Source organism: Silurus aristotelis, assembly GCF_946808225.1.
Source record: "Silurus aristotelis genome assembly, chromosome: 9".
NCBI classification, from domain to species: Eukaryota; Metazoa; Chordata; class Actinopteri; order Siluriformes; family Siluridae; genus Silurus; species Silurus aristotelis.
Window position 1 is genome coordinate 26,543,305 of NC_139582.1, and position 26,768 is coordinate 26,570,072.

At 38.8% G+C, this 26,768-nt stretch overlaps 4 long non-coding RNA genes across 5 annotated transcripts in view; 2 read left to right on the plus strand and 2 right to left on the minus strand.

Annotated features, from left to right (window-relative positions):
- Positions 1-26,768, minus strand: part of LOC310731235 — a 276,213-nt gene that overhangs the window by 211,283 nt on the left and 38,162 nt on the right. The window lies entirely within an intron of this gene.
- LOC310730690 lies at positions 15,442-16,419 on the minus strand. Its single transcript, XR_014534907.1, has 4 exons — positions 16,288-16,419; positions 15,972-16,072; positions 15,788-15,877; positions 15,442-15,661 (listed from the first exon to the last, which is right to left on the minus strand). It is a non-coding gene; the product is annotated as an uncharacterized lncRNA (long non-coding RNA).
- Positions 15,889-16,099, plus strand: LOC310730691. Its single transcript, XR_014534908.1, has 2 exons — positions 15,889-15,931; positions 16,042-16,099. It is a non-coding gene; the product is annotated as an uncharacterized lncRNA (long non-coding RNA).
- Positions 21,345-23,490, plus strand: LOC310730693. Of its 2 annotated transcripts, XR_014534910.1 has the most exons (5): positions 21,345-21,656; positions 21,880-22,151; positions 22,291-22,455; positions 23,025-23,168; positions 23,263-23,490. It is a non-coding gene; the product is annotated as an uncharacterized lncRNA (long non-coding RNA). The 2 variants fall into 2 exon arrangements; XR_014534911.1 differs by lacking the exon at positions 23,263-23,490 and having other exon boundaries at positions 23,025-23,203.

Below are 26,768 nucleotides of genomic sequence, written 5' to 3' on the forward strand. Positions count from 1 at the left end.
CCATCACTATTCTCGATTGTTTCAGGACCGAATTCATGTATTTATATATGAAAAAAATAAATAATGTTTTATGACGTACACATTTTTTTTCTAAGGATCTTCAGCATCTTTGGATGATGTAAAGCCCAATGTGTGTTTTATCAAAAGAGATGTAAATTGTGTATGTAGCACACTGTTGTCAGGAACTTTTACCATTGAAAGTCAGGAAGGTCATTTTCAGCTGTGAGGCCCAAAAGTGGGGCTGAAACCGAACAGGGTTCAAGAAACCGGGTTTATTTTCATATAAGTAACAGTATTTAGTTCAGTAAACTTAAGTTGATTTAAAGGAGAATTCAGTGCTGTTTAGTTCAGTAAAGTCTTCATTTAATCCAAAACTATTCGATTCATTAAGTTCAATTATCCTCAAATTAATATTTTTACATTCAATAAAAACAAATAATCCAGTTTTCATTGATGTTTATTGAGTGAATAATGCATTTAATAAACAATTGGTTTCACTCAGTATGATGTTTTATTTTTTTATAAGTATAAATGTTTTTTTTATAAAACTCATCTGAAGCATAATTTTTTACAATAAATACAATAAACAGCATTTTGCCTAAAATACTCACATACAGGTTTTATAATAATCCCAAATTAAACTCAAAATTAAAAAAAAAAAAGATTTCCAACTTCTGCCTCCTTTCAGTTGAGGGGAAAAAGTAGATAAAAATGCACCAGTCGTTTAAAACAAAATCAATCTAGAAACATTTATTTCAGCTCATAAATCCTATTAAACATGCAGCATTAAACATGAACTTCCAGCAGATGAACATCTCATAATACTGTCTGGAAGTGAGAAATGTACAGGTTGTTTTTACTCCATACACATGAACTTACTTTGATCAGAAACACAATCATACTCCAAATTAATTAATCAATAAAGTCAATAAAAGAATCCCAAACTGCTGTGTGTCTTGTCCTCGCTATTAATGACGTCATTAGAGCTCCACTACTTCCAATTACCTGCTGTGGCAGTGAGCTCTAATACACATCACACTGCCACCTACTGGTCATTTATGATTCTGCAACATTCAGCACATGCGCAGAAGAGCACCGATGTGACGTCACAGAAAACAGGGCGGGGCTTCAATATGTGACGTCACAGTAGGACAAGTCTGTATATGTCAGAACAGTCAGTATTTCTCATTTCTCTGATCAGTTACTGTGAGTAAGAGACATAAAGTTAAGAATGGAACTGGAAGAGATTTTTCAAAGCATAAGAGAAAAGAAATCTAAACAGGCTGCTGAAAAGAAGGAGGCACCGAAACACATAGAGAAAGTAGCAGCAGAGTTGGATTCATTTCTTCATCTGATAAAGGAGAAGAGAACACCAGAGACAGAAGAGAAAGACATTCTGGTACAGATGGTACAAGAGCTGGAGGCTACTTTGGCCTCTGAGCGAAAGGACCGGGAACAGGAGATAAATGAGAGAAACGCCACACACCTCCAGAACATCACTAAGCTTCTGTCTTCACTGAAACTCCATGAGGAACAAGAGAAAATTGTAGAAAGTGAGAGAGAAAGCTGGGCAAGAGAACAAAAACAACTGCAGGAACGTGTTGCTCAGCTTGAGGCCACATTAAAAAGAGAGAAAGGAAAGAAGGCAAAACTTGACATGGAGGAGAGGAACAAGTTACAGCTCCAGACCATCACGGAGCTTCAGGATTCCCTGAATTACAGTAAAGAAGAGCGGAAAACTGCAAAGAATGAGAAAGAGATTTTGATGAGAGAACGAAGACAACTGGCGGAACAAGTCGCTCAGCTGGAGGCTGTTCTTAAATATGAGAGATATTATTGGGAGAAGAAAAGAAAGAAGGAAAAGCGAGTCATGAAGACGAGTAATAACTTACAGCTCAAGACCACCAGGGCGCCCCAGGATTCCCTAAATCATTTAGAGGAAAAGAAGTGTGCAGATCATGAGAGTGATCATTTGAGGAGAAACAGAGAGCGACTGAAGCAACGTCTTGCTCAGCTGGAGGCCACTTTGAATTTTGAACAAAATAAATTTGAAAAGGAAAAAGAGATGATCAAACTAGACATGGAGGAGATGATCATCAGACACTTTCAAACCATCAGAGAGCTGCAGGATTCCCTGAATCATTGTGAGGAAGAGAAAAAAAATGTAATGAGAGACCGAGAGCGACTGGAGGAACGTGTTGCTCAGCTGGAGGAGACTTTGGAATTTGTACAAAATAAATTTGAGAAAGAAAAAGAGAAGGCCAAACTAGACATGGAGGAGATGATCTATAGACAGGTCCAAACCACCAGGGATCTGCAGGATTCCCTGAATCATTGTGAGGAAGAGAAAATGAATTTAATGAGAGACAGAGAACGACTGGAGGAACTTGTTGCTCAGCTGGAGGAGACTTTGGAATTTGTACAAAATAAATTTGAGAAAGAAACAGAGAAGGCCAAACTAGACATGGAGGAGATGATTACCTCACAGCTCCAAACCACCAGAGAGCTGCAGGATTCCCTGAACCACTGTGAAGAAGAGAAGAATATTGCAAAGCATGAAAGAGAAAATTTAATGAGAGACAGAGAGCGACTGGAGGAACGTGTTGCTCAGCTGGAGGCCACTTCGGAATTTAAACAAAATAAATTTGAGAAAGAAAAAGAGAAGGCCAAACTTGACATGGAGGAGATGATCACCTCACAGCTCCAAACCACCAGGGATCTCCAGAATTCCCTGATTTACTGTGAAGAAGAGAAGAAGATTGCAAAGCATGAAAGAAATAATTTGATGAGAGACCGAGAGCAACTGGAGGAACGTGTTGCACAGCTGAAGGAAACTCTCAAATTTGAGCAATATAAATTCAGGAAAGAAAAAAAGAAGACCAAATTAGACATTGAGGAGATGATCACCTCACAGCTCCAAACCACCAGGGATCTCCAGAATTCCCTGATTCACTGTGAGGAAGAGAAGAAGACTGCAAAGGATGAGAGAGATCATTTGATGAGAGACAGAGAGCGACTGGAGGAACGTGTTGCTCTGCTGGAGGAGACTTTGGAATTTGTACAAAATAAATTTGAGAAAGAAACAGAGAAGTCCAAACCAGGCATGGAGGAGATGATCCCCTTACAGCGCCAAACCACCACGGATCTGCAGGATTCCCTGAACCACTGTGAGGAAGAGAAGAAGAATGCAAAGGATGAGAGAGATCATTTGATGAGAGACAGAGAGCGACTGGAGGAACGTGTTGCTCAGCTGGAGGAAACTTGGGAATCTGAGATTTTTTATTAATTAATTAATTAATTAATTCTTAATTGTAATTATCTTCAGCTCTGCTACCTTTAGCTCCACCTCCTGTCTTTTACTCACTGCCACTGTCTCTATACAACATCTCAGGTCTCACCACAGTCCTATAAACTTTCCCTTTCACTTTCGCAGATACCCTACTATCACAAATCACTCCTGATATCACTCTTCTCCACCCTGCCTACACTCTTTTCTTCACTTCTTTAACACACTCTCCATTACTTTTCACTGTTGACGCCAGGTGCCTGAACTTTTCCACCTTCTCCACCTCTTCTCCCTGCGACTGCACCACTCCACTGCCCTCCCTCTCATTCACACACATGCACTCTGTCTTACTCCTACAGACTTTCATTCCCCTTCTCTCCAAGGCATACCTCCACCTCTCCAGGCTCTTCTCCACCTGCTCCCTACTCTCACCACAAATCACAATATAATCTGCAAACATCATAGTCCATGGAGACTTGATCCTTGATGCAGCTCCACCTCCACCTTGAACCATTCTGTCGTTCCTACTGCACACTTCACTGCTGTCACACTGTCCTCATACATGTCCTGCACCACCCTCACATACTTCTCTCCCACTTCTGACTTCCTCATACAATACCACAACTACACTTTCTCCAAATCCACAAACACAATGCAACTCCTTCTGACCTTCTCTATACTTCTCATCTCATTATATCTTACGAAAAGTGCCGTTTTATTCTCCAAAATTCAGCATGATTACAAATGTGATATTGATTTTAAACAACACTTCAATAATCAAATAGTTAATATAAATAGATTTACGTTTTAGACACCATATTCCCTGTTTTTGTTGTGCGTTTCAGAGAAACATGATGTTTTGTTCCTGAATGAATCACACGTTTAAATTGTTCGGTAAAATTGCAATGATTCATTTATTAAAAGATAATTGCTGCCACCTACTGGCGGTTTTAATTTCACATTTAAAGAATCTCAAAATTTTTTTTTTAATGATCTCAAATATTCAACGTTTTATGTGCAAAATATCCAAACATTATTTATGTAAAATCAATTTAAACTTAATTGATTAATTAAACTGTCACTATTGTGCACTGACCATCACACAATAAAAAAAATAAAAAAAATAAAATTTGTAAGTTGTCCACGGTAGTCCTTTAGGTAACAGCATAACATCACATTTAGCAAAATATCGTCTAATTATCGTTATCGATTAAATCATATATAATTATCGAGATATTTTTTGTCAATATCGCGCATCCCTAGTTGCCAGTAAATCATCTCGTCTCAGTCACACCGCTGTCACATGCTCACGCTGATTGTGTGACTGACTGCATTTACAAACCCGATTCCAAAAAAGTTGGGACACTGAACAAATTGTGAATAAAAACAGAATGCAATGATGTGAAAGTTTCACATTTTAATATTTTATTCAGAACACAACATAGATGACAAATCAAATGTTTAAACTGAGAAAATGTATAATTTTAAGGTAAAAATAAGTTGATTTTAAATTTCATGGCATCAACACATATCAAAAAAGTTGGGACAAGGCCATGTTTACCACTGTGTGGCGTCCCCTCTTTTTTTTTTATAACAGTCTGCAAACGTCTGGGGACTGAGGAGACAAGTTGCTCAAGTTTAGGAATAGGAATGTTGTCCCATTCTTGTCTAATACAGGCTTCTAGTTGCTCAACTGTCTCAGGTCTTCTTTGTTGCATTTTTCTCTTTATGAATCGCCAAATGTCTTCTATGGGTGAAAGAACTGGACTGCAGGCTGGCCATTTTAGTACCCGGATCCTTCTTCTACGCAGCCATGATGTTGTAATTGATGCAGTATGTGGTCTGGCATTGTCATGTTGGAAAATTCAAAGTCTTCCCTGAAAGAGACGACGTCTGGATGGGAGCATATGTTGTTCTAGAACTTATACCTTTTAGCATCGATATTGCCTTTCCAGATGTGTAAGCTGCCCATGCCACACGCACTCATGCAACCCCATACCATCAGAGATGCAGGCTTCTGAACTGAGCGCTGATAACAACTTGGGTTGTCCTTATCCTCTTTAGTCCGGATGACATGGCGTCCCAGTTTTCCAAAAAGAACTTCATATTTTGATTCGTCTGACCATAGAACAGTTTCCACTTTGCCAAAGTCTATTTTAAATGAGCCTTGGCCCAGAGAAAACACTGGATCATGTTTAAATATGGCTTCTTTTTTGACCTATAGAGGTGAATGACACAGTGGATTGTGTTCACCGACACAGTTTTCTGGAAGTATTCCTGAGCCCATGTTGTGATTTCCATTACAGTAGCATTTCTGTATGTAACGCAGTGCAGTCTAAGGGCCCGAAGTTTACGGGCATCCAGTATGGTTTTCCGACCTTGAACCCTTACACACAGAGATTGTTTCAGATTCTCTGAATCATTGGATGATATTATGCACTCACTTTCTCACTTTCATTTCAACATTTGATATTTTATCGATATTCTATTGTGAATAAAATATACGTTTATGAGATTTGTAAATCGATATCTATCTATCCATCTATCCATCCATCCATCCATCCATCCATCCATCCATCCATCCATCTCTCTCTCTCTCTCTCTCTCTCTCTCTCTCTCTCTCTCTCTCTCTCTCTCTCTCTCTCTCTCTCTCTCTCTCTCTCTGCTGCCATCTACTGTTACAGAACTCTCAGTGCAACTTACTTCCTTTGCACACACAGTGTCAGACTGCACATTTCATGACAACATACACAACACATTGCACGGTCATGATGTTTACAGGACCAGATAGGGATTTTGAAGGTGTCTACAAAAACGGAAGGGATTTTATTTTTACAGATTTCAGGCTAAAATAGAGAGGCAATGCTTAAAAAATGTGTATTGGGCAAATGAGGCTGCTTCTGTGTCTATTTCTAACTCTCCCTCACGGTAACAAATTTGTGTATCAACAGACAACTGTCCTACACCGTACTCTGTTCCCATTCGGGGGGATCCCAGGAGAAAAATTCCTCAGAAAAATTGTGTATTTTCCTTTTTTTTTTTTAATGGTGATTCACATAAAACAGCAGTTAACTCCATTGCACCAGTTCTGAAAACAGCTCATTCCAAATTCACACAGTTTGGGGTCCAAATGGTCTAATTGTTAGAGACAGATAGGGAAGTCACCAGGACAATGTAGGAATCTGATCAGAATCTGATCTAATCTCATAGATTATGACAACGATCTGCTTTGCAGTCACTCTTTATAGGACACAGTGGCACTGCTGATAAGGGACTAAAGGCCAGCCTTTCCCAATTACATTTTGCATAATCATGTCACATATCTGGGACATGTGATCAAAGCAGAGGGGAAATCTATCTTAAATCGGCCTCCACCGGTTCCTTCTTGCTGTTGCTACTGAAAAAGCAGTGGCAGCAACACTGAGTTATAGTGACTTATGCTTATTATTATGGTCTTTTCGCTGTGGTAGGGTTGTTACGGTACACGTGGCTTTCAGTTCCTTTTTACGTGTGGAACAAATTTACAATCCGAGTTCCCTCAGGAACTTAAGTGATGAACCGCAAGTTTGTTTAGTCTCCACCTCTGCCTTTTGTGTTTCTCTTTTCTATCAAAAGAGACTGAAGCAAGGAGAGAGAGAGAGAGAGAGAGAGAGAGAGAGAGAGAGAGAGAGAGAGAGAGAGAGACTCCTTGGCGCATTATTCTTTTATTATTAAACCTGAAAACATACACAATAATGCCAGGGGTATAAAATAGAAATGATTCAGTGCAGTGTCACTGTGGAGACTCACTCTGTACCTAAGCATTTTATCTCCAGCTTCAAAAATTTCTCTTAAAAGGAAGAAATCCTGACAATTCCGCATGTCGAGTAAGTGAATGAATTATGTCGGTAGGAGAATGATGCGGATGGAGCCACCAGGAAGGAGGAAACGATGAAGGCCAAGGAGGAGGTTTACAGATGTGGTGAGTGAAGACATGCAGGTAGTTGATTTGAAAGAGGCAGATGTAGAGGACAGGGGGGTATGGAGACGGATGATCCACTGTGGCGACCTCTAACGGGAGCAGCCAAAATAGGAAGAAGAAGAAGAAGAAGAAGAAGAAGAAGAAGAAGAGGGAGTGAATGAATGAAGGATAAAAGGAATGACTAAATTTGTTCAAGTATTCTAAAATAAATAGAACAGTTAAGCAGAATGTCTTTAAAAAAGTTATTTTAAACCTAAAACACACACACACACACACACACACACCTGTATTATCCAAATAGGGTCAAACAAATGAAAAATATTTATTTTTCTACTTATTTAATTTAATTAATTTCATTTGTGCAACTTTAATTCATTATGCAATTTATTTTATTATTTATTCTCTTATTTATTTGATTTTTTACAAAATATTCTACAATATTATTTTATATATTATTTTTCCAAGCAGGTTTCTGTTCACAAATGTTCATAATAATAAACTGTGTTAATAATAATAATAATAATAATAATAATAATAATAATAATAATAATAATAATAATAAAAAAAGAAAAGCGATTTTATGTTTTGCATTTCTTCTCCCAATCGTACTGAAAATTGTACCGTGACTTAAAAACCGAGGTACGTACCGAACCGTGAATTTTGTGCACAGTTACACTGCTACCATGCAGAGAATCTGCAAACACAACAATCTCTCCTTTCTGTGCAGCATTGAATATCACACTAACTCTTTTTCCAATTTAATTCAGTTTCTTTTATTTCTATTGCACTTTCAGCAACAGCCATTGTACCAAATCAGATTTAGCAGAAATAAATAGATTACAAATGTAAATTTAAAATGTAGAAATTAATCCCAATAAGTTTATCCATAATACACAAGGTAGTGGCAAGAAAAATCTCCCTGAGATGGTATGAGCAAGGAACCTTTAGAGGAACCAGACATAAAAGCAAACCTATCCACTAAACTGTAGACATAAACCACTGTAGCAGACCAATACCAAGTTTAACATTCCTCAGTCACTTAATAGATCTTTAGTCTTTTCATATGGAAATATCCTCATCCACAGCAGTGGGTTGTGTCCATTTGAAAAGAATTCCTTCCAGAGTTAGGGCTTTAAGAAGATTCCAGAAAGAACAAACAGACAGACAGGATCACTGGTACCTCAGGACCATGCTGAACTAGGAGGTGGAGCAAACATCCGAGTTCCCCAAAACACTCTAACCATAATTCCTCCAGATCTGCTCCTTTACCTAAGAAACACAAAGTGCGTGATTAAACAAATATGTTGACTGAAAGCTTAACTTAACCTGTATCTTTTGATCAAAGAAGGTGTGGTGGATCATAATTGACCAAAAGTTCTATCAGGTACTGTGGCATGAGACAGTTTATTAATATTAATGCCATTAAAATCTACATGACCTTCAAATGAAAGACTGAAGTCAATAATTACACCAAGGTCTTTTCCTCCTGCACATAGTAAAACAAAAAGACCATCCAGGGTAGATATGGGGTTTTATGGGGTTTCTATGGGTAGATATGGGTTTTTATGGGTAGATATGGGTTTTTATGGGTAGATATGGGTTTTAATGGGTAGATATGGGTTTTATGGTGTTTTTATGGGTATATATGGGTTTCTATGGGGTATTATGGGTAGACATGGGGTTTTATGGGTAGACATGGGGTTTTATGGGTAGACATGGGGTTTTATGGGTGGATATGGGGTTTTATGGGTGGATATGGGGTTTTTATGGGTAGATATGGGGTTTTTATGGGTAGATATGGGGTATTATGGGTAGACATGGGGTTTATGGGTAGACATGGGGTTTTATGGGTGGATATGGGGTTTTATGGGTGGATATGGGGTTTTTATGGGTAGATATGGGGTTTTTATGGGTAGATATGAGGTTTTTATGTGTAGATATGGGTTTTTATGGGTAGATATGGGTTTTAATGGGTAGATATGTGTTTTATGGGGTTTTTATGGGTATATATGGGTTTCTATGGGGTATTATGAGTAGGCATAGGTTTTTATGGGTAGACATGGGGTTTTATGGGTAGACATGGGGTTTTATGGGTGGATATGGGGTTTTTATGGGTAGATATGGGGTTTTATGGGTAGATATGGGGTTTTTATGGGTAGATATGGGGTTTTTATGGGTAGATATGGGGTTTATGGGTAGATATGGGGTTTTATGGGTAGACATGGGGTTTTATGGGTGGATATGGGGTTTTATGGGTGGATATGGGGTTTTATAGGTGGATATGGGGTTTTTATGGGTAGATATGGGGTTTTTATGGGTAGATATGGGGTATTATGGGTAGACATGGGGTTTATGGGTAGACATGGGGTTTTATGGGTGGATATGGGGTTTTTATGGGTAGATATGGGGTTTTTATGGGTAGATATGAGGTTTTTATGTGTAGATATGGGTTTTTATGGGTAGATATGGGTTTTAATGGGTAGATATGTGTTTTATGGGGTTTTTATGGGTATATATGGGTTTCTATGGGGTATTATGGGTAGGCATAGGTTTTTATGGGTAGACATGGGGTTTTATGGGTAGACATGGGGTTTTATGGGTGGATATGGGGTTTTTATGGGTAGATATGGGGTTTTATGGGTAGATATGGGTTTTTATGGGTAGATATGGGGTTTTTATGGGTAGATATGGGGTTTATGGGTAGATATGGGGTTTTATGGGTAGATATGGGTTTTTATGGGTAGATATGGGGTTTTTATGGGTAGATATGAGGTTTATGGGTAGATATGGGGTTTTATGGGTAGATATGGGGTTTTATGGGTAGATATTGGGGTTTATGGGTAGATATGGGGTTTATGGGTAGATATGGGTTTTTATCTGGCACATGCTGATGTTTAGGAATCAAGGGCAGCAGATGGCCGATATATGTTGATGTTTTTTGGCAGATTTTTTTTCCCCTTCTTCTTATAAAATTAAGCAGTTAATTAATATGACGTGATAAAGACAATTGCTTAAATTAAACATTTATTGAACAACACAAATTGAACCTAAACTACAGCTCACTACCAATACAGTTCCAGAAAGTAACTCATTCTCTCTCCAAATGCAGCATCATATTTAACCAATATATCAGGCTATATAAAGAACGAAGAATAAGAATGATAAGAGCCCGGGACACACCAAGCTCATGGTCAGTTTTTTTGGCTCTAATTGGACCGTGGCAGCTGTTTTTTTTTGGACGATCCTGCATGTCGAAAACTCTGATTATTCAACTTAGCAAATGAGTAAGTAACGACACTGCCAGAAGATATGAGAGGTGAAGCTACTCATTTTGTTTATCATAATTTGTCCTTGGCTGCATTGTCATATTTTTATTACTGGAACTACAGTCAAAGTTCGTGTATGTAGAGGTTTTTGGGGTTTGCTTATTGAAAATATAACATCTTCCATTATTTCTGATCCTCCGTTTTTCCCTACTGCGGCGAAGTCTATGCGCGCACGCGCACACACACACACACACACCGTTAGCATACCGGTCTCTCATACACGCAAAAACACCCACTCCATTTCCATTCCCTGACAGTAATTCACACTGCGCACAACAAACACATTCATATTTTGTTATTGTCACTTGTTTTTATATAGTTTAGTTTTATGTTGTAAATACTTAACTGTGTTTAGGTGTTGTCGGCGTCTGTGTAATCGGGTTTTTACGTTGCTCTTCCTCCAAACGTTCAGCCAAATCAAGCGCCACCCAGCGGCCGTGTTTATAGTGACAGACTTACGATGCGCAGGCGCGACTCAACCGGAAGCCGACGAGTCCACTGTGTGACGAAAAGGGGAATTATAAAATGCTGTCATAATTAGTTTACCTGTTACTTCGGTATACATTTGTTTATTTTATAGTATAAAAAACGTATCAATGGGGGTGTTGCTATGTTTATATATAGATATGTATGTGTTATTGTAAATATGTACATACCTCTTATACTTACCTCATTAATTAGTCAGGTTGGTTTAATCCACGTGGGGGCGGGGCTTGGACTATAAAGGAGAGCTTCACAGTGTCAGTTTGTTTAGTTAGTCAGTATGCCTCTGTTGTGTCACAGGTGGCTCGCACCAATAGCGTCGTTTGCGTGTATATTTTTTGCTCTGTTTGTTTCATTCGTTGTCCAATCTTTTATTTGTTACTTTGTATATAATTCGGGTGTTTTCTTAGCTTGGACTGTTTCACCCATTGAGCACAGTAAGTAAGCAATCACTTTGCATTATAACACTTCAGTAAGAAATGCAATAAATCTTTGGGAACTTAACTTTTCTTTTGTCTTTTTTCAGTGTGGGTTCCCCCATTATTTGCCTGACAATGTGCCTACTTGTTAGGCAGACCAAAGTTGTGGTTGAGAAGGATGTTGTCACACTGATCCTACAGAGGAGAGACTAAAGTTAATGTATGTGTACAAGAGCAGTCTAGGCAATGTTCATGTGTGATTTGAATAGGCAACGTGTAGTTGCCAACCAGGCTACATTTGTTAGTTTTACTAGATCTTAGTGCTGCATTCGCCACTATAGATCATGATCTTCTCCTAGATCGCTTACAAAATTACATTAAGGCATTCAGGGACAGGCTTTAAGCTGGTTTAAATCCTACCAGATCGTTACCATTTTGTAGACTTAAATAGAGAGCTATCCAGCTTAATGCAAGTAATTTATGGTGTTCCACAAGGTTCAGTTCTAGGGCCCCTGCTTTTTACAATATACATGCTTCCCTTCGGAAATATTATTAGAAGGCATAAAATTAGCTTTCACTTTTATGCTGATGATACCCAGCTATATAGCTCATCAATACTAGGTGATACAGCTCAATTAGCTTGGATAACTGTGTTAGAGTTAAAAGATTGCATGACTTTTTATTATTCAATTCTGATGACAGATTTTGCTCATCTGCCCAATAAACAGTACACAGAAGCTCCAGCATTTCAACCTGCATTTAGACAGATGTTCTGTAACTACTACTTCAACGGTAAAATACCTGGAAGTTATTTTAGACAGCAGCTTGTCTTTTCAAAATCATTTCAACCATGTTACAAAAGCAGCCTTTTTTCACCTTAGAAATATTGCTAAGCTAGGAAACATGTTATCTATATCTGATGCAGAGAAGCTCATCCATGCTGACCCAGGAGCAGAAGGACCATTGTGTCTGATCATTTACTTGCAATAAAACTTTGGTGTACCACCTTGAGATGAAGCAACGCTCTTCAGTGGAAAGATAATCTTCACTATTGAAAAACACGAGGGAGGTCCGCAGCTCTATCATGCCCCAAAAGCTACTGTGCATGCAGTACAGCTTCAGAAGTACTTGTTGGGTCTCAGATAAATGCAGAGCAAATAGGGAAATAAAAACTTTCCAAAGACTTTATACCTTTTAGTTTACATACTTGTCCTGTTGCACGGTTGGAAATTAACAGGTACTTGGGGCAAAATTGTCACTTCAGCTTGACGGCAGCTCTATTTCCAGTGTCATGATTTAAGTGTCATTTGAAAAGTCCTATATTTTTAGAGCTGATCTGTTGATGTTGCATTAGATTGGCACCAAATACACACTTTTGTTGAATGCAGTGTTTAAAGCGTTTTGATTTGTCACTGCGTGTGCTCATTGTCTGACTTCTAAATCTGCATTTGCAATTTCTCATCATAAAAGATTTTCTCTTTTGCTGTAAAAGTGCGTCGCTCTTATTAGACAAGTCAGACTTTTTCTTCTTTTTGTTTATAAAAAAAAAGTTTATAAATTCTAATCTGTAAAAAAAAAAAAAAAAAAAAATTTCTATAGCCAGTTTATGACTTGTTTATTCTACCTAGATTATAACACTAATGATCCCATTAAAATGATCACCAATTAGGAAACGTGCTGTGCTGCAGGTAATACACTGTCAAGGGATAAATACTTCATACAAGCTATTTTAAAACTTGAACTTAAAAAAATAAAAAAAGTTGTCCTTGTCCTTTTTGAACTATGCTAGAATTCCCTACCCCACCCTCTGCTGTTACAAAAAAAGGCTAACTATTCTGTCTTATGGAGAAGTCTCAAACAGATGTTTTAATGGAAAAATAGCAAAAAATTGAACCAATAGACAGGCAGACAATGCGTACATCAGAATAGAAAATACAGAGCAAACAGGCTTGGTACTGACGTTTTTAACTAGCTAAGCATCTGTATGTACGGAAGTGCATTGCATTCACAAAGAAAAAATAATTCACAGAAAGGTTATCGTAATTATGACTTCTCATATTTACGACTTATCTCATCATTACGATGACTTCTTTTTCTTTCGGCTGCTCCCATAAGGGGTCGCCACAGCGGATCATCCGTCTCCATACAACCCTGTCCTCTACATCTGCCTCTTTCACAACAACTACCTGCATGTCTTCCCTCACCACATCCATGAAACTCCTCCTTGGTCTTCCTCTTTTCCTCCTTCATGGTGGCTCCATCTTCAGCATTCTCCTACCAATATAACTCATGTCCCTCCTCTGCACATGTCCAAATCATCTCAATCTCGCCTCCCTCACCTTGTCACCAAAACGTCCAACATGCGCTGTCCCTCTAATAAACTATTTTCTAATCCTGTCCATCCTCGTCATTCCCAACAAAAACCTTAACATCTTCAGCTCTGCTACCTACAGCTCCGCCTCCTGCCTTTTACTCAATGCCACTGTCTCCAATCCATACATCACAGGTCTCACCACAGTCCTATAAACTTTCCCTTTCATTCTTGCAAATACCCTACTATCACAAATCACTCCTGCCACTCTTCTCCACCCACTCCACCCTGCCTGCACTCTTTTCTTCACTTCCCTAACACACTCTCCATTACTTTGCACTGTTGACCCTAGGTACCTGAACTCCACCACCTTCTCCACCTCTGAAACCATACTGCTGCTCACAGATGGTCACCTCTTCTCTCAGCCTGGCTTCCACTACTCTTTCCCATAACTTCATGGTGTGACTGATCAACTTAGTTTCTGCAGGTCTGCACATCTCCCTTATGCTTAAAGATCGGTACCAGCACACTCCTTCTCCATTCCTCAGGCATCCTCTCACCTTCCAGAATCTTGTTAAGCAATCTGGTTAAAAACTGCACTGCCATCTCTCCTAAACATCTCTATGCTTCTACCGGTATGTCATCTGGTCCAACCGACTTTCCACTCTTCATCCTCTTAAACACTGCTCTCACTTCCTCACTAATCCTATCCACTTCCTGCTTCACTAACTCCACATCATCCAACCTTCTCTCTCTCTCATTTTCCTCGTTCATCAGCTGCTCAAAATACTCCCTCCATCATCTTAACACACTCTCCTAACTAGTCAACACATTTCCAGCTCCGTCCTTTATTGCTCTTACTTGCAACACATCCTTCCAAGCTCAGTCCCTCTGCCTGGCCAATCGGTACAAATCCTTTTCTCCTTCCTTAGTGTCCAACCTCTCATACAGCTCCTCATATGCCTTTTCCTTGGCTTTCGCCACGCAAATTTGCCCCCCCTTGTGCTCGAGATAGTAGGGTTCGGCGACATAAAAAAATCGACATAACCGATTAAAAATGCTGAGACAAAGCGAGAATTTGCCGGTTTCACTTCAAAAACGTCGACTTAATAAAGTTGGCGAGTTAACCGAGGTCAAGATAAGTGGGTTCCACTATATTTATATTCTTAATAAAAATGAAGAAATGCGTGCTGCATTAATTGCGCATAAATAAAATTAGTGCTGTTAAAATGAATTTGGGTTAACGTGTTAACACGTTTTTTTGAAAGTTTTTTATATAAAGGTCATTATATAAAGGTCCACCAAAACAGTTCACAAGAGTCATTAAGCTTTTTCATGAGCCATTTATACTTTTGCATTTTCTTTGTAGAATCTGTACAAAAACACACAATTTGCTTAATGTCAAAACACCAGGAAAACTGTAATGCAGGGAAAATGCACAAGAATCTGTATGCGCTCTGTTATACTGCATGTATTATATGCTGTATAATAATGATGATGGTTTCTACAGCTGTGGCATCATATTGATGTTATTGAGAGGACGATTGGGACTGAAGGCAGATGATTGGGTGTGAAATGCACGACCCGCCACTGTAAAGAGACAATAACACTGTGCAGATCTATTATGTATTTTATTTATTCATGTACAAAAAAAATAAAAAATTTATCAAACATTATTTAATTTGATAATTTTTTTTGTCTTTATGTGAGAACAAATAAAGCTGATCTGCTTCAGGCACTTGGGAACGGCTGGAGGAACAGGCTTTGTGAGGTCTTTCTTCCACGATTCTAAAGCGTTCAGAGCGACTTTGGGGTTGCTGGGTGCCAGATCATGAGTGGCATAAACCACTGCGAGCTGCACCTCCCACGGCAAATCTGCACACAAAATCCATCGTGAAATTAGGACTTGCTGAAGCACTTTCCTGTTGATAGAGAACTAAAAATCAGAGAATAAAGATAAAGATTGATAAAGGACTTGTTTAATTGATCCTTTAATGATACCTTTTTGTCCCCTGAACTCAGATATGCTTTTCACCAGATCCTCCACTGATGCTGCCACGTTCTCCTTAAGGCCATTTTGGCCAAGTCGCCCTGATTGAGATGGACAAAGAACGTGAGTGAAAAACAGAAGAATCCAGAAATAATGTGAGATAGTGCTCTAAAACAGGATTTACAGGAAACTTACCGAGTAGCCTGAATATTGCTGCTACAGAGACGTTTCTGAACTGTGTTTCCTCTGTTTGTGTTTGTTTCAGCCAAGTGTTCAAGATGAGCCAAACACTTTTTCTGATAAATAAAACATTGGACATATTAGGTGTTTTTGTGACAGTAATAGAAAACCATCAATTGTAAGTTTATGCAACAAGAATGGAAGATTTGCAGTATTTGGGACAAACACTGTCTCATATGAGTCTCACATTTGCCGGTTTGCAATTTAATAAATGTTCAAAAAACTAGAAAGATGAGAATTAAACACGTTGAAGCAGTTTCACATTCAGTACCGTATAACATGGGAGACGGTCCAAATCCAGCCCAGTTGTGCACAGAGAAGGTCCAGGCTGAATACGTAGTCCAAGGCAGCAGGACAGAGATCATCACCATACCAACTGCTCTTCTGGAAAGTCAGATTTTTGTCTTTCAGAAGAGCCTTCAGTGTGCTGGTGATGGTGCTGTAGGTGTCTCCAGGAGGCTCCTGGCAGAAAAGACATCATTTATTTAAAACCCACACTAATACTCACACTAATAAAAAAAAAGACTAAAATAGTGATGTCCTGTAACACTTTCAGCTTGAATTCTTTAAGAAATTTTTTTTATATTTATTGATTTAATTCAATATGAATTTATAATGAATTTGCTCCATAGATGACGTGGATATTGGAAATGAAAATTAGAGTAAGATTGCAGTAAAACACATGAAAAGTCCAGTTGAAAAATAATGTTTAATGACTGTTCTGATGACTGTTGTGATGAGAATCAGCTACTTACCGTATCCCGGTGCAGAAACCTGCTGAGCAAATAATACATCTTTCCGTATGCCTTCATTTTGCACATGATGTGAACGGCTCTGCATAAAGGGCTGTTACAAGAGAAAACACTTGGCCATGCTGTCACCATGACCATTATCAGTTTTGGGGCTTGAGAAAAGTCTGCAAAGAAACAAAATGATACCACAGATTTAAAATACACTGTATAGGAAGAAATACAAAACCAAAAACAGATCACAAGTGGTTTCTTTAAATCACTTTTTTTTAGTAAATATATAATGAAATGTCAATATAATCTCACCTTCTTTGAGAAATCTGTAGGCGAGGGCATGTGCTTTATGAGAGTCTCCTCTCTTTTGACACAAACCCACATAAACCCTACAGAGAGACTGCAGGAGTTCATGTCCCATAGACTCTTTCTCCCCCTTGATCTTCTCCAAAACCGCTTTCAGAAACGTCTCTGCCAACGACTAAATAAGACGAAAGAAAAAAATCAACCAACATCCGACTAAATCAAACATGTATTCAAGTCATGTATTTAAAACAAATATTAGGGAGTTAAGACTTGACTGTAGATTAGGTTTAGGAAAACTACTAGACTTTGCATAAACCAAAACCTGGAGTAAACATTTTTACATGATAAATCATATTTACTGTTCAATTTCAGAACATCAGGACCAGTTAATTATGGATTGACTTTTAAAATGAGAAAACTCAAATCCACAGCTAAAGAATTGAATGCACACTAAATAAAACAGAAGATAATAACTGACCTCGTTCACACAAAACTTGGAAATGACAGATTTTTCTTCATCTGTCAGTGAAGGAAGTTCACATTTCCCTTTAAGTAGTGCATCAATGCAGTTTAGAGATAAAAGATCATCACAGGAATCCCGCAGTGTTTTTAATGCACTACTGATGAGGGATTGTTTTGTGTGTTCAGCATCAAGTCGAGGCTTTTTAGCAGCACTGGGTGGTGGCATGTCTGATGCAGCTCTCTTTCTACTAATATGAACAAAATGTCATCAAATCACATGACACAGACAATTCTACAGTATAGATAATACATTGGGAATATGATATTACAGGAAAATAATTAGTATAAATAAAGTAAAAACAGTAATATAAACTTACTTGTTTGTGTTGGTGTCCTGCATCTTCAAAATGTTTGTATATAAAGTATATTTTTATGAAATATTTAAAAAAGTATCCACAAGCAGTCTTGATTGTCCTGTCGCCAGAAAAAGAGATTGTTTGTGTACTGGTTTCCATGGAAACGGGGCGTAGTTTTGTGACGAGTACTTCTTTTTCGGTCTCTATTGATTGGGTGCGTAGTTGAAAATTGATGCACCAATCAGGGACGCGGACGCTATCAGAGAGGCGGAGCTTCTAGGATCAAGGGTCATCGCTGTAAAAGTGATGGGAAGATCGGATCATTTTAGTGACTCGGTTCTTTAAATCTCATTCATGAAAATTAGCGAATCTTTTTTTAATCATTTAGTTCATCTTCATGACCTACGGAGATTTTGCGATGCTTTGCTCACGCGCGTCCAGTAGAAAATGAACGAATCACTCTTTGAGACGAATCGTTCTTCTGAATCACATTGAAGACTCGTTCAGAATCAAGGAATCGTTCATAATCAACTCATCACTACTATGCATCGTCAGTAATGAGCTCCGGGAAAAACTCCGTGTTCCAGGTGGAGGATGAAGACCCTCAGTTGAAATATTCTACATTCAGTGAGTTATAAATAAAGTATAAATATCTTAATAAAGAATAATAGAATGTTTTCGTCTTTGGGTCAATTTGTGTCAAATATTCTAAGAAACTAGTTAACACAAAAACAGCGCTAGCAAACCCGGCTAGCATGAGGCTAATGAAGAAACAAGCATCGAAAACAAGCATTTGAACGTAGTAAAGCCGCAGTAAATCACGTTTGAGAACAGATAAGTTACTGTTGTAGACTGTCCTGAAGTTACAAACAAACAGTTTACACAATAACACTTCATTAAACTACACTATTTTCACATGATGATGATAACAGCATTCACTAACAACCAATTTCATTATCGATTCGATTAATTGTTGCAGCTCTAATAATAAATAATAAACTCATTGTTTTAAAGAGAATAAAAACCCATAAAGTTTGAAAACTCACTTTTCCAGCAGTCGTACAGTCGCTCTATTAAACATTTTTCTACTAGTGAACATCAGGTAGCTGGTAAGTGTGTAAGTAGTAGTAGAATATAGTAGACCCTTTAGACCAGGGGGTCCAAACTTTTTTTTTTCTACTAAAGTCCTGTATTAGATCTGTTTAATATGAATTGTGTGTTGACACGACGTCTCTCCTGAAGGTTGTCGGTTACAAGACGGAGACAAAAGAGTTTGAATGCGTCCAATTTAAATCTCTAAAGGCGGCAAATTTGGCAAAAGAGAATCTTGACGGCAAACTTTTTAACAGCTATAAAGTGAAATCTATTAATATAAAGGGTGGGTTTGGTCATATGAGGGGATTTCAGTCAGCATCAGGGGGTAATTTTGCTGGTGTCGGCATAAAGACTAACAGCAGTGTGTAAGAGCAGTGTCTCTGTTTGGTGCTGCAGATATAGATTTTTTTATTATCTGAGTATTTTAGTAAATGAATCTTCTCCTCACCCCTCACTGTTTTCTCCTCTTTCCTCCATTTTTTTATTCTGCAGCGTCTTTTACTTCTTACAATCTGACTTCAGTTCATCACCTCACCATCTGTGGCGCTATTTCCCCTTTTCACCTTCTGTGTCTCCAGAATGTGTGTACACATGCTCAGAGTTTACTTACAGGCACACATTCTCCTGTTAGGTTTTTTATAATCACAACCTTTGTGTGGAACTACAGCTCTACTGACTGAACTCGCCGGGAACGCTGCCTGTTCTGCCCTGTTCCATGAAAGCACCAGCATGTTGGAAACTGGATTATCTGCACTTCTTTTGTACTTAAAGAATTGTGTTGTGCTGAGCAGCAAAACTCAATGGAACTCAAACTGTCTTTTGTTTAATGGTGAGAAAAGTGCCAAAGTCTGCCAGAGACACTGTTCAATTCTTCATTGAATCTCAGGAAATCCTAGACAAGTCAAGACATCAGCAAACTTCATCACTGCTGTGATGCCGAGTGGTGCAGGTGTTGGACTTGAAATCTAATGGTGTTTCTCCACGCAGGTTTGAATCCTGCTCACAGTGTTTTATCAATGTGTGATAGTGATTTATTGTTAAGTCTTTACTGTGTGAAGTGAACAATGTACAGAAGTGTTTCATGCATAGAAGAAACGTTGGAAACAAACATTATCTGGTTTACTTGAGGTGAAAGTTGTTTTGCTGGGACGAGGAGGAAGAACATTAGAAATCACATTACCTCTTTAGGAAACAGGATTCGTCTTGTGCTTTCTACAAGATCCAAAAGGTTCAGAAAGATCTTTTTAAACTTCTTGGACGTTGCTGCCACAAAGTCTTACATACAGGGTTCCCGCGGGGTCTTAAAAAGTCTTAAAAGCATTGAATTTATTAATTTGGAAATAATACCTTAAAAAGTCTTTAAAAAGTCTTGAATTTTGATGTCTGGGTCTTAAAAATTATGCTGTATATAACTTCTCCATATTGTAATTTTCCTCAAAAGTTTCATTTGTCAACCACGAACCCCGGGTCACCGTACAAAATACTGCGAACACGCTATGCCTTCAGTAAAGGAAGATCACGCGCTACTACACCATAGACTACAACACAACACAACAAGCAAAGGAGAAGCGTGAGAAATCTCAGCATTCCACAGGAAAGGTTGACTGACGCACGCAGTTATATTTTTAAAGTTTGTTTTTAGGTTAGCTAGCTACCAATTTCATTCTGAGGTTATGGGGAAATGTAAATTGAATGAAGTGTGGCTGGATAAAAACTCTTCGTCATTGGTTAAAACCAGTGGACAACGTTTTTGAGGCGTTTTGCACCATATGCAAAAAAAAGGATTCGGCTAGGTACAATGGGAATGAAGGCATTAGAGTCTCATGCCAAGTCGTCCGAGCACATAAACTCTCTCAATGGACAAAAACAAACTTCTTCCATCGCCTGCGTGTTTCAACCAACTAATGTTAGCCAGCTATCTGCTAATGTGCCTGAAGTGGCAACAGGAGCTAATGTTAGCCAGCTTGCTGCTAGCGCTGCAGACCCTCCAGCTATGGCCGCAACTAGAGTGGATCTGCGCACAGCTTTTGGGTCCACACCAACAATGAAAGCCGAGATGTTGTGGACTCTTAACACAATCGCTAAACACCAGTCCTACAATGGAAATGAGGGTATCTCAGAGCTTTTCAAGTGCACATTCCCTGACACCGACATCGCTAAAACGTTTACTTGCGGTCCCGACAAAACAGCTTACATAGCCAAGTTTGGTTTAGCTATCCACATCAAAGAAGAACTGGTGTCTGAAGTTAACAAATCGCCGTTCGTTCTTATGTTTGATGAGAGTCTCAACGAAACTACGAAAAACAAACATCTGGATGTGAACATCCGCTATTGGAACGAGGGACAGGTTCAATCCAGATATCTTATATGCTGTCGCATCTCAAAGTAAGGATAATCATTTTTTACTTTAAAAGCTCATCAATTTATATTGATAGACTCAACTTGTGTGCATATACTCTTCTGTAACTGCAATATTACATGACCAGTTAGTTATTTCCCTTAACAATATGTGCTCATCCAGTCCTCTTATTTGAGTAATCAAATGCAACCCTTTTTTTCTCAGGAATGTATGGACAGACTGAACCTCAGAGACTTGGTGTCCATTTCAATGGATGGGCCCAGTGTGAATTGGAAACTCTTCGACCTTTTCCAGAAAGATCATGCTGAGCAGTATGGAGGTGAGCAGTTTAGAATGCTATTACTGTTTGTGGGTGAGTGTGATCTATTAATAATTATAATAATGCATTTTATTTGTAGTGCACTTTACATTGAACAAACAATCATATTGCTACAGAGCAAAAATTGATGCATGGGTGCAACACATGCAGTTCAAAACCATCTCCATGTGATACAAAATATGATTTTGGTTTCTAATATTAAGTTTTGCAATGAAATCTTCAGGTGCTCGGCTCTTTTGTGTGGGTTCAAGTGTGGGTTCACTGCATGGCAGCTGGACAAGTTGCTGAAAGCAATGCACACATTGGTCTTCAATGTGTCTGCCAGGAGAGAGGATTGCATCACAGTAACCAAGTCTACTGTGTTCCCCCTTTCTTTCTGTGCCCATCGTTGAGTGGAAAACCTTCCGGTTGTGGAGAGAGCCCTGGAAGTCTGGCCATCACTGCTCTTGTACATGGAAGCCGTGAAATTAAAGAAACTCTCGAACCCTGGAACAGGTAGGCCGTTCTTAAATGCAGTGAATAGGTCTGTGACTGTGTCCTAACCCTGGTGCTGGTGTGGCCTGGTGTGTCATAGTTTTTGTAATATATGGCTATGTTGAAATGTCCTGCCTTTCTGTCTGCCTCTCTCTGTTAGCATCTCATGACACAGTTGCTGCAGCCATGGAGGATCCACTCATCTTGGCCAAATTGCAGTTCTACATGGCACTTCGCCAGGACCTTCACTCCCTTCCTGAAAAAATATCAGACAGATGAGCCTGTGCTTCCATTCCTTCCGAAGGACCTGACTGAGTTGATGATGGTAATAATTTACTTAAAGTGCAACTCACCCCCAAATCATTTTTCTTTGCTGATAAACTGTATAAATAAGTGTCTAATAGTGATGTCTACATGTCTGGTAATTATTTTTGATATTTTAGTACAATTTAGTAAATTTTCTACTAAAACCCGTTAGTGTGGTGCCCTCTTCAGGTTAAAACTTTACACTGTACTTGAATTTGAATCGGGCATCACTACTGTGGAGTATAAAATACGCCCAGTCTCGGCCACACCTTCGTAGCGAGTTGGAATAGCAAGGAAGTGTTGAGCCCCCACTCCCCCCCGCACGTCCCTCGGTCTGCTAGGCAACGCCTCCTTTTGCCGCATTTTTCAAATCAGAAATATAGGTGCAGTAAGACTCTGGTAGAGGGGTGAGTTGCTCTCTAACATTATAATCACCTCTGATTGGGCTCAAATGATATGTTTTGACAATGTGAAGTTTGTGGTTAGTATGTGTAAAAAATAGTGGATACATTGTGCATCAAAATCAGACAATTTGATGTCGGTGATTAATGTGCCGCACCGGACATTGTTGTGTTTGTCTTTTGACAGAGTCTACTCAGATGCTTCATAAAGAGAGAAGTCCTCCATGATATCACTGCCCTGCAGCTGACCAAATTGGATATCACAGACAAGACCATCTGGCTCAGCCCACAAGACATCAGCATTGGTCTAGGTGCAGAGTCAGTCCTTAAGGTAGTGTGATGGTTTAAAAAAGTCATTTTACAAATGGTTAGGCTGAACCAGGTCATTAAAGACATGTTCTATATTCATGGCTACCTCTCTCTAGAGCATCAAAGGTGCAGAGATCAGGGTGCTAGAGTTCAGGAGAGAGTGCATGCAGGGACTGTGTAGCATCATTAGGAAAGTGCAGGACAAGAGCCCCCTCTAGTATCTGACTGTTAGGCAGATGGTGTGCCTGGATCCATCAGTAATGTACAGAGACCCAGAAAGATGCAGGATGCACATGAAAGGGCTGGTTCAGAGGTTTCTCCAGGACAAACAGCTAACTGATACTTCTGCGAGTAGAAATAAGAAAGGGAAATCATAGGCTACACATGAATTGGGGTCAGACAATATTAAAGAGGACACTGTGGTCACACGGAGGCTGGTGTGTAATTATATTACACAACACGGAGGTGTTACCCAGGTAAGAATGACCCCTGACTGGACTAGTAAAATGCTTTTGACTTAAAAGTTGACAGAATCAACATAGTTGGCTTCTTGAGTTTGTCACTGACTCTGGTTCTCTTTTCCCAATCTTATACCTAGGTTCCACTCAGTAAAGCCCTACTCGAGAGTGTAGCAAGAGCTAGGACCAGATATCGTGCCCATCTTGAGACAGAGAGAAAGAAAAGGGAGGCAAAATCCCAGGCTCTTAAGAGGAAAGAGGCAGAGGACTGTCTTCAGGAGCTAAAGGTGAAGTGGAGACGCATACAAGAGGTGTGTGAGGGTCTGGCTAGGGATGCAGACAGGCTGGCTGAGGGGGCTGAAAGTAAGGCAGGAAGCAAGATGGCTGACCTGATCTCCAGGTCCAGCCTCTTGCGGAGAGGCCATAAGGAGAAGTTGACGGAACTGGCTGTCCTCGATAAAGACATTGCTGCCCTGAGTGAAGAGCTAAGGAGTTGACTGTGTTTCTTAATTGAATTTAATGTATTGTTGAGTTCTGATTTTCGATGTTTATTGTTCAGGGGTCTCTCAGTTCCCCATATTCCCAGCATGGAATAAGTAGCTAGCTCATGTTAAAAAACAACTTAACATTGTTCGGCAAACTTTCTTGTGGCCTACTAAAATGTTTTTATTTTTCACACTGCTTGGCTTATCTTTTACCCATTCCACATTTGAAAAATAAATGAACACAAGTTCAAGGATTTTGTTTTTCTTTGCTGGTAGGGACGTGAAATTTTTTATATAAATGGTCTTAAAAAGGTCTTTAAAAGACTTGAATTTAACTTGAAGAAACCTGTAGGAACCCTGTACATAATACACAAGGAACTACACGGCAACAGGAACAATACGGTGTCTATAGAACAACATGTTGCAGAGCTCTGAGGTGTTGCACATTTCAGACAGATTTACTACAGAAATGTATTTTTATAAACGGGTTAATTACACAAGTGTCCATTAGGTGGCAATGTGTCCTCTATTCCTTCCCCATGACAGACTCATAGATAAAAGACACAAAAAAAAGAAGAAGAAGAGGAGGTGTAAAATTACTGGGTTTTAAACTACTCAGCATTTTATACTTTTGAGGAAACATGTGCAAGTTGGAAAACAAACAATATTCACTACATGCACAGTTTTGAATCTCTGTTCCAGAGTGTCTTACAAAATGCAATTCCAGAATTATGAATTTGATGACAGCAGCACAATTTCTTTTCAGTGAAGTCAGTGTCAGTGCCTAGAACTGCTGAAAGCTAATTAGCTGATAAGGTGAATTTTTTTTTTTTTGTCACTCGGTAAAGATCAGACATGTTATGTAGGACATTCAGAACATTTATTCAAAATATTTAGGAAGTGCGGTATTCAGGTGAGGCAAGAAATCTAACATGATGACTTTTCAATGAGACTTAATGTAATGCCCAAGTGGTGAAGGTTTTGAAATCTAACAAGGTTTCTGTGTGCAGCATTGAAGACTTCTTACCATGTGTCAACTCCAGAGTGTCTATAGTGCTGTTGCTTCTACTGTTGAGTTCATTATTGTAGTTTGAGCCCCACATCCAACATGGGGCTCGAACCCACGACCCTGAGATTAAGAGTCTCGTGCTCTAGCGACTGAGCTCGCCGGCACGTAGTCTGTTCCACCCTGTTCCATGAAAGCACTCAGCCAATGGCACGAGCAGTGTTGGGCAGTAACGTGTTACTGTAACGCAGTTACTTTTATAAAATGAATTAATTTGGGCTGAAGTGTAGACTACAGTCTAACCTGTTTACAGCAGAGACTCATTGTAGGATTGGTGGATGAACCACTGTAAACACGAAGAAGACGCGCTGTGGGCGTGTCTCCGTTTATTCAGGTCTGTGCAGCAGTAATGTCGAGTCGAGGCGAGAGCAAGACGAGTTTCTCAAAATGGAAATATGCTCATTATTTCACTTTAGTTGAAGACAAAAACTTTTTAGTTAAACGTAAGCTGTGTCTTTCTGGTTCGAAGGTCGTATCTACTGCGATAAACAGCAACTCCAATCTGTCGAAGCTCCTCCATAAACTCCATGCCTCGACGAAGCTAGAAGCTAGAAGCTAACCCAGTGTTCTGTTCTACATTGTTGATAGTTTTTATACTTCAGCTGTGAAAAGAACATGTTTAAGAGCTCAACACAACAGCAGAAGCCACTTTAGTTTTTGATTGTGAATATATAATTCAGCTTGTTTTGTTATTTATTTCAGAAATCCTTGTGAAATATTCAGTTTGTGCTGCTCTGACTTTAATATAATAGTGTTTAAAAATTACTGTGTTTAAGTCAGTTTTGTGTTTGTAGACCATAACGCATAAAAGGGCATTAATGGGAACATTAAAGAAGGTTCTTTAAAAAAGAAACTAAAAAGTTACTTTGAACAGTAACGCATTACTTTTTGGTGAAAGTAATCAACAAAGTAATTGAGTTACTGTAACTAGTTACTATTTTTTTTGTGACGAGCACAACACTGTGTGTGTGTGTATGTATGTATATATATATATATTCAGCGGGGACAATAAGTATTTCACACACCAGCATTTTTATCAGTAAGGGGATTTCAAAGTGGGCTATTGACACAAAATTTCCACCAGATGTAGCCATCAAGCCAAATATTGAATTCATACAAAGAAATCAGAAAATTTAAGTATACAAGTTGAGTCATAATAAATTCTAGACTGTTCATTTCTTTGTGAGGGGGTAAATTTACAAGATAAGCAGGGGATTGAATAATTATTTCCCCCACTGTAGATATGAAGAATATCAAGTGTGCCAGATCACAAACATCATTTATTTCTAATTCCTTCACATTTATTTTAAAACTGTTTCATTTTGAGGGTTTACAGTTGAGATCATGCCCACATCCAGTTAATATTACAGATACAAATGTGAATATTTGGACATTAAATCTATCAAATAAAATATAATTTTGTCACTTCAGAAGTGGGATTTAAACCCACACGTATATTAGGAGACCAGAATCCTCCTTAAATCATGGAAAAGGTCTGAATCTTTTTAACTGAAAGGTCTGAAAATACAAAAACATTTGTTTTTAATGTAAAATCTTACTTTACTTTATTTAAATGCAGGATCTGGGGCCAAGTACAGCAGATGCTGAATGGT